We start from the raw sequence: 9,078 nt of genomic DNA on the forward strand, positions 1-9,078 counted from the left end.
GTGGGTTGTTACAAAGTGAGGTTGCCTCTTCTGTTTGGACTCTTCGCATGCACCCACTTCCCCTTCTGCTTTTGAAACATGCCTCCTAGTATGTTTCATGCTTCCACATGCATGCTTCCCCCATGCTGTGAAGCAGCAGGAGGCCCTCACCAGATGCAGCGACCCGTCTTGGACTTCTTAGCCTCCAGAACCTCTTTTCTTTATATATTTCCCAGTCTTGGGTATTTTGTTATGGCAACAGAAAATGGACTAAGATAAGGTGCTGATGTAAATGGTATTGTATTCTTAATTTCAGATTTCCCTTGTTAATTGCTAGCATATAGGAAGTAATTGACTTTTATTTATTTATTGAGACAGTCTCAGTCTGTTGCCTAGGCTGGTGTTCAGTGGCATAGTCTTGGCCTGCTGCAACCTCTGCCTCCTGGGTTCAAGCAATTCTCCTGCCTCAGCCTCCCAAGTAGCTGGAATTACAGGTGCACATCATCAAACCTGGCTAATTTTTGTAGTAGAGACAGGGTTTCACCATGTTGTCCAGGCTGGTCTCGAACTCCTGGCCTCAAGCAATCTTCCTAGCTCAGCCTCCCAAAGTGCTGGGATTACAGGCGTGTGCCATCATGCTGCAGCTGACTTTTATATGTTAACATTGTATCCTGCAATCTTGCTATAACAGCTTATTAGCTCCTGGAAAGGCTTTCTGGAGTGTGGTGGCATGATCACAGCTCACTGTAACCTCTGCCTCCCAGGTTCAAGTGATTCTCCTGCCTCAGCCTCCCACGTAGCTGGGACTACAGGCTTGCATCACCATGCCCAGCTAATTTTTTGCATTTTTAGTAGAGACAGGGTTTCACCATGTTGGCCAGGCAGAACGCCTGGCCTCAAGTGATCTGCCCGCCTCAGCCTCCCAAAGTGCTGGATTATAGGCATGAGCCACCACGCCTAGCCCTGGTCAATACTTTTGAAATTTCTACATAAACTACCAGATCATCTGTGAACAGATTTTTTAATTTCTTTCCAATATGTATACACTTTCCCCCCTTTTTCTTACCTTGCTGCATTAGCTAGGACTTCCAGTACAATATTGAAAATCAGTGGTGAGGCCAGGGTCAGTGGCTCTTCCCTGTAATCCCAGAACTGTGGGAGGCCAAAGCAGGCAGATCACTTCAACCCAGGAGTTCGAGACCAGCCTAGGCAACATGAGAAAACCCTGTTTCTGCAAAAAATACAAAAGTTAGCTGGACATAGTGGCATGCACCTGTAGTCCCAGCTGCTCGGGAGGCTGAGGTGAGAGGATTACTTGAGCCCAGTAGGTGAGGTTGCAGTGAACCAAGATCACACCGTTGCACTCCATCCTGGGCAATAGAGTGAGACCCTGTCAAAAAAAAAAAAAAAAAGAAAGAAAGAAAGGTGTGATCCATTTTAAATTAATTTTCATTTAAGGTGTAATGTTTAGGTCATGGTTTGTGTTTTTGCCTACGCAGTACCATTTGTGGAAAAGGTTATACTTCTTGTCAAAAATCAATTAAGCATATATCAGTGGATCTTTTTCTAGAATCTTTACTCTGTTCCACTGATCTGTGTGTCTGTCACTCTGTCAATACCATACTGTCTTAACTGTGGTAGCCGTGTAGTAAACCTTAATATTGGATACAGTGATTCCTCTCACTTTATTATTTATCAAGATTATTTTAGCTGTTCCAGAGCTCATTCCTTTCCACTTAAGTTTCTGAATAAGTTTGCCCATGTATACAGAAATGCTTTCTGGGGTTGTAATAGAAATTGTATTAAATCTGTAGATTAATTCAGAAGAATATCTTTATTATGTTGAATCTTTCAATCTATAACCATAGTAGTTGTCTGCATTAATTTAGGTTTCCTTTGATTTCTTTCATCAGGATTTTGTAATTTTCCACACATATATTAAATAAAATAAACTTAGAAATATATCTAGCCCAGGTGCAGTGGCTCATGCACGTAATCCCAGCACTTTGGGAGGCCAAGGTGGGTGGATCACTTGAGCCCAGGGGGTTCAAGACCAGCCTGGGCAACATGATAAAACCCCACCTCTACATAAACCATAGAAAAATTAGCCAGACATGGTGACCCACGCCTGTAGTCCCAGCTCTAAGGTGAGAAGACTGCCTGGGCTCACGAGGTCAAGCCTGCAGTGAGCTATGATCATGCAAATGCACTCCAGTCTGGGCAATAGAGTGAGACAGTCTAAAAAAAAAAAAAAAAAAAAGAAAGAAAGAAGACTGTCTAAATGTTTCATTTTGTCTGTGTGTCATATGGAAATGCAAAAGTTTTTTTGTGTTTATCTTGTATTCTAAATCCTCACTAAACTCATTTATTAGTTCCAAGAGATTCTTTGTAGATTTCTTGGGATTTTCTACACAGGCAATCATATTATCTGCAAACAGAGATAGTTTTGTTTCCTCCTTTCTAACCCGTATACTTTTATTTTTTTCTTGTCTCTTGCAATAACTTCCAGGACCATGTTGAAGTGATGAGAGCAGACTTCCTTGCCTTTTTGTCGTGATCTTAGTGGAAAAACATTCATTCTTTCATCATTAAGTATGATGCTAGCTCTAGATTTTTGTTTTTGTAGATGCTATTTATCAAGTTTAGATATTTCCCTTCTATTCCTAACTTGCTGAGATTTTTTTTATGAATTAATGTCGGATTTTACCAAAGTTTTTTGTTTTTGAGATGAAGTCTCACTCTGTCACCCAGGCTGGAGTGCAGTAGCACACTCTCAGCTCACTGCAACCTCCACCTCCTGGGCTCAATTGATCTTCCCACCTCAGCCTCCCAAATAGTTGGGACTACAGGCACACGCCACCATGCCTGGCTAATTTTTGTACTTTTTGTAGAGATGAGGTTTCACCATGTTGCCCAAGCTGATCTCAAACTTCTGGGCTCATACGATCTGCCTGCCTTGGCCTCTGAAAGTGCTGGGATTACAGGAGTGAGCCACTGTGCCTGGCCAAACATTTTTTCTATGTCAAATTGATAGAGTTGTATGATTTTTCTTCTTCAGCTTGTTAATATGGTGAATTACACTGATGGATTTTCAAATATTGAACCAGCCTTATATACCTGGAAGAAATTCCACATGGCTATGGTACATAATTCTTTTTATACATTGTTGGATGCAGTTTGCTAATATCTAGTTTAGATTTTCACATGTAAATTCCTGAGAAATATTGGTGTATAGTATTCTTTTTTTGTACTGTCTTTGGTTTTAGTGTCAGGGTAACACTGGTTCCATAAAATGAGTTGGGAAGTGTTTGCTCCTCTTCTGTTTCCTGGAAGAGATTGTGTAAAATGTGTGCTGATTACTCTTTAGGTGTTTGGTGGAATTCTTCAATGAAACTATCTAAGCCCAATTTTATTTATTTATTTTTCTGGTGGGGATCGAGAGGGAGTAAATTTTTTTTTTCTTTTTGAGATGGAATCTCGATCTGTTACCCAGGCTGGAGTGTAGTGGTACAATCTTGGCTCACTGCAACCTCTGCCTCCCGGGCTCAAGTGATTCTCCTGCCTCTGCCTCCCAAGTAGCTGGTACTACAGGTGTGTATCACTACACCTGCCTAATTTTTTGTATTTTTGGTAGAGATGGAGTTTCGCCATGTTGCCCAGGCTGGTCTTGAACTTGTAAGCTCAGGTGATCCACCTCAGCCTCCCAAAGGGAGACAGTAAATTTTTTAGAACAGTTTAGACTTACAAAAAATTGAAAATATGGCAGTTTTCATATACTGCATATCCAGTTTCCCCTATTATTAACATCTTAGATTAGTGTGATACATTTGTTAAAATTAATGAATAATATTGATACATTATTATCAACTAAAATCTATACTTTCTTCAGATTTCCTTAATTTTTACCTAATGTCCTTTTCTTATTCCAGAATTCCATCCAGAATACCACATTACATTTAATTACCTTGTCTCCTTAGGCTCCTCTTGGCTGTGACAATTTCTGAAACTCTCCTTGTTTTTTATTTTTGTTTGTTTGTTTTATTTAGGTTTCTTTTTTTAAGACAGAGTCTCACTCTGTTGCCCAGGCTGGAATGCAGTGGCATGATCTCAGCTTACTGCAGTCTCTGGCTGCCTCCCAAGTTCAAATGATTCTCCTGCCTCAGCCTCCCAAGTAGCTGGGATTACAAGCGCCCACCACCATGTCCTGCTAATTTTTGTATTTTTAGAAAAGACAGGGTTTCACCATGTTGTCCAGGCTCGTCTCAAACTCCTGACCTCTAGTGATCTGCCCGCCTCAGCCTCCCAAAGTGCTGGGATTACAGGCGTGAGCCACCATGCCCAGCCCTTTTACTTAGTTTTTATTTCATAATCTTAACTTTGCAATTCAGCTAGATGTAAAAGGGAATAAGGAAAATATAGAACCCAATGAACTGCAGTGAGAGCACAAAGATTATAGAAGGCTGCAAACAAGTTGGGTGGTGGGGAGCTCTCCTGAGCTACAGAAGGAAAGGCCTGGTAGTTAAGATAAAACACAAGTCAAATTTATTAGAATGATCTACAAATTTATTAGAATGCTCTTCTTGCTGGTCTTGCCATTCCTGTACCCGAAGCACTCCATGGCTTCCAAGACATTCATGCCCTCTTTCACCTTGCCAAAGACCACATGCTTGCCATCCAACCAGTCAATCTTGCAGTGCAGATGAAAAACTGGGAACTGCTTATGTTGAGTCCAGCATTTGCCACGGACAAGATGCCAGAACCCATATGCTTCAGAACGAAGTTCTCACCTTCAAATTTCTCCTTGTAGATAGACTTAACCACCAGTGCTGTTGTGGCATGTGAAGTCCATACATACCCTGACACATAAAACCTGGAATAATTCTGTAAAAGCAGAAACCCTCATAACCAAATTCTTTCTCTTCAGTGCTCAGAGCATGAATGTTTTCTGCTCTTTGGAGCTTTGCAAACAACTCAAAGGAGATGCAGCTCAAAGTCTTGCTGTCAATGGTGATGTCAAAGAACATGGTGGGGTTGACTGTGACTTGTGGCATAGGGCTCTGGGTGGCCCCAACATCTGCAAAGCATCCTTGTTTTTGATGAGCTTAACAATTTTAAGAGTACTGAGAAGGTATTTTTCTGAATTTCTCTCCATTAGAATTTTTCTGATGTTTTTCTTGAGACTGAGGTTATAAGTTTCAGGGAGAAAGACCAGAGACAGAAAGTGCCATTTTCATCACGTCATATCAAAGATACATACTGTCGGCTGGGCGCAGTGGCTTACACCTGTAATCCCAGCACTTTGGGAGGCCGAGGCAGGTAGATCACCCGAGGTCAGGAGATGAAGACCAGCCTGGCCAACATGGTGAGACCCCATCTGTACTAAAAATACAAAAATCAGCCAGGTGCGGTGGTGGGTGCCTATAATCCCAGCTACTTGGGAGGCTGAGGCAGGAGAATCACTAGAACCTGGGAGGCAGAGGTTGTAGTGAGCCAAGATCGCACCACTGCACTCCAGCCTGGGCAACACAGCAAGACTCTGTGTCAAAACAAACAAACAAACAAACAAAAACACACAGAGAGATAACATGATTCTGTGGTGCAAACTAACTTTTGAAAATTCTATATTCCTGGCCGGGCACGGTGGCTCACACCTGTAATCCCAGCACTTTGGGAGGCCAACGCAGGCGGATTACCCAAGGTCAGGAGTTTGAGACCAGCCTGGCCAACATGGTGAAACCCTGTCTCTACTAAAAATGCAAAAATTATCCAAGCGTGGTGGCACACGCCTGTAATCCCAGCTACTCGGGAGGCTGAGGCAGGAGAATGGCGTGAACCCGGGAGGCGGAGCTTGCAGTGAGCCGAGATCGCGCCACTGCACTCCAGCCTGGGGAACAGAGCAAGACTCCGTCTCAAAAAAAAAAAAAAAAGAAGCTGAGGTGTTGAGAAACTTCCTGCGGCCGCGTTCGCACCTCGCTGCTCCAGCCTCTGGGGCACATTCCAACCTTCCAGCCTGCGACCTTCAGAGAAAAAAAAATTTCTTATTTTCTTGCCCCATACATACCTTGAGGCGAGCAAAAAAATTAAATTTTAACCATGAGGGAAATCGTGCACATCCAGGCTGGTAAGTGTGGCAACCAGATCGGTGCCAAGTTCTGGGAGGTGATCAATGATGAACATGGCATCGACCCCACTGGCACCTACCACGGGGACAGCGACCTGCAGCTGGACTGCATCTCCGTGAACTACAATGAAGCCACAGGTGGCAAATGTGTTCCTCATGCCATCCTGGTGGATCTAGAACCTGGGACCATGGACTCTGTTCGCTCAGGTCCTTTTGGCCAGATCTTTAGACCAGACAACTTTGTATTTGGTCAGTTTGGGGCAGGTTACAACTGGGCCAAGGGCCACTACAAAGAGGGCGCCGAGCTGGTTGATTCTGTCCTGGATGTGGTATGGAAGGAGGCAGAGAGCTGTGACTGCCTGTAGGGCTTCCAGCTGACCCACTCACCGGGTGGGGGCACAGGCTCTGGAACGGGCACTCTCCTTATCAGCAAGATCCGAGAAGAATACCCTGATCGCATCATGAATACCTTCAGTGTGGTGCCTTCACCCAAAGTGTCTGACACCTTGGTCAAGCCCTACAATGCTACCCTCTCCGTCCATCAGTTGGTAAAGAACACTGACGAGACCTATTGCATTGACAACAAGGCCCTCTATGATATCTGCTTCTGCACTCTGAAGCTGACCACACCAACCTGTGGGGATCTGAACCACCTCGTCTCAGCCACCATGAGCGGTGTCACCACCTGCCTCCGCTTCCCTGGCCAGCTCAATGCTGACCTCCGCAAGTTGGCAGTCGACATGGTCCCCTTCCCATGTCTCCATTTCTTTATGCCTGGCTTTGCCCCTCTCACCAGCCGTGGAAGCCAGCAGTATCGAGCTCTCACAGTGCTGGAGCTCACCCAGCAGGTCTTCGACGCCAAGAACATGATGGCTGCCTGTGACCTCCGCCACGGCCGATAGATACCTCACTGCGGCTGCTGTCTTCCGAGGTCGGATGTCCATGAAGGAGGTCGATGAGCAGATGCTTAACGTGCAGAACAAGAACAGCAGCTACTTTGTGGAATGGATCCCCAACAACGTCAAGACAGCTGTCTAGACGGGCGCGGTGGCTCACGCTTGTAATCCCAGCACTTTGGGAGGCCGAGGCGGGCGGATCACGAGGTCAGGAGATCGAGACCACGGTGAAACCCCGTCTCTACTAAAAATACAAAAAATTAGCCGGGCGTGGTGGCGGGCGCCTGTAGTCCCAGCTACTCGGAGAGGCTGAGGCAGGAGAATGGCATGAACCCAGGAGGCGGAGCTTGCAGTGAGCCGAGATCGCGCCACTGCACTCCAGCCTGGGCGACAGAGCGAGACTCTGTCTCAAAAAAAAAAAAAAAAAAGACAGCTGTCTGTGACATCCCACCTCGTGGCCTCAAGATGGCAGTCACCTTCATTGGCAATAGCACGGCCATCCAGGAGCTCTTCAAGCGCATCTCGGAGCAGTTCACTGCCATGTTCCGCCGGAAGGCCTTCCTCCACTGGTACGCAGGCGAGGGCATGGACGAGATGGAGTTCGCCGAGGCTGAGAGCAACATGAACGACCTTGTCTCCGAGTATCAGCAGTACCAGGATGCCACCGCAGAGGAGGAGGAGGATTTCGGTGAGGAGGCCGAAGAGGAGCCTAAGGCAGAGCCCCCATCACCTCAGGCTTCTCAGTTCCCTTAGCCGTCTTCCTCAACTGCCCCTTTCCTCTCCCTAAGAATTTGTGTTTGCTGCCTCTATCTTGTTTTTTGTTTTTTCTTCTGGGGGGGTCCAGAACAGTGCCTGGCACATAGTAGGCGCTCAATAAATACTTGTTTGTTGGAAAAAAAAAAAAAAAAAGAAGCTGAGGTGTCAGGATCCCTTGAGCCTGGGAGGTCAATGCTGCAGTAAGCCATGATCATGCCACTGCACTCCAACCTGGGTGACAGAGTGAGATCCTGTCTCAAAAACAACAAAAAAACCCACAATTTTATTATATTATATATATATATATATGTTTATGATATGTTGTATGTTTGGCATAAAACATTATTAAGATAAGCACCTATGTATCATCACCCAGCTTAAGAAGGAGAATATTATCAGAAACTTGGAAGCACCTTGTAGGCCCCTCCCCAGTTACACCACCCTGTGTTTATCATTGTGCTTATCATGTGTTTGCTTTTCTTTATAGTTTAACTACATATACAGATCCCTAAAATGCATTATTCTATTTTACACATTTTGAAACTTTAATTAATGGTATTACCATAATATTCTTCTGCAACTTGCAAAACTTTTGCTCATTAGTTTTGTGAGATTCATCCGTGTTACTAAGTACAGCTGTAACTCATTCATTGCTACACAGACTATCATTAGGTGAATACATCACAATTTTTTTTTTTTTTTTTTTTTTTGAGACACAGTCTTGCTCTGTCGCCAGGCTGGAGTGCAGTGGTGCGATCTCGGCTCACTGCAACCTCCACCTCCTGGGTTCAAGCGATTCTCCTGCTTCAGCCTCTTGAGTAGCTGGGACTACAGGCGTGCACCACCACGCCCAGCTAATTTTTGTATTTTTAGTAGAGACAGGGTTTCACCATGTTGGCCAGGTTGGTCTCGATCTCTTGACATCGTGATCTGCCCCCCTCAGCCTCTCAAAGTACTGGGATTACAGGCATGAGCCACCGCATCTGGCCTCATCACAATTTATTTATTCATTCTTCTGTCAATTGATCTTTGATTTGTTTCTTTCTGTTTTAGTCCATTGCTGTAACAAAATACCGGAGATTGAGTAATTTATAAAGAACAGAAATTTTTTTCTCACAGTCTGGATGCTGTGAACTCTAGATCAAGGTGCCAGGAGGATCCTTGCCTGGTGAGAGCTGCCTCTGCTTCCAAGATGGTACCTTGATGCTACATTTTCTGAAAGGAGGAACACTGGGTCCTCACATGGTTGAAGGAAGGACAGAAGGGCGAAAATGGCTGAACTCCCACCATCAATTCCTTTCATAATGGCATCAATCTACTCATGAT

General features: G+C 44.8%; 1 pseudogene; it reads left to right on the plus strand.

Moving 5' to 3' along the window:
- Positions 1–5,933: 5,933 nt before the first annotated feature.
- On the plus strand, positions 5,934–7,908 carry LOC129491470 (tubulin beta chain-like; annotated as a pseudogene).
- Positions 7,909–9,078: the final 1,170 nt, after the last annotated feature.

Source organism: Symphalangus syndactylus, chromosome 10 (assembly GCF_028878055.3).
Source record: "Symphalangus syndactylus isolate Jambi chromosome 10, NHGRI_mSymSyn1-v2.1_pri, whole genome shotgun sequence".
Taxonomy (NCBI): Eukaryota; Metazoa; Chordata; class Mammalia; order Primates; family Hylobatidae; genus Symphalangus; species Symphalangus syndactylus.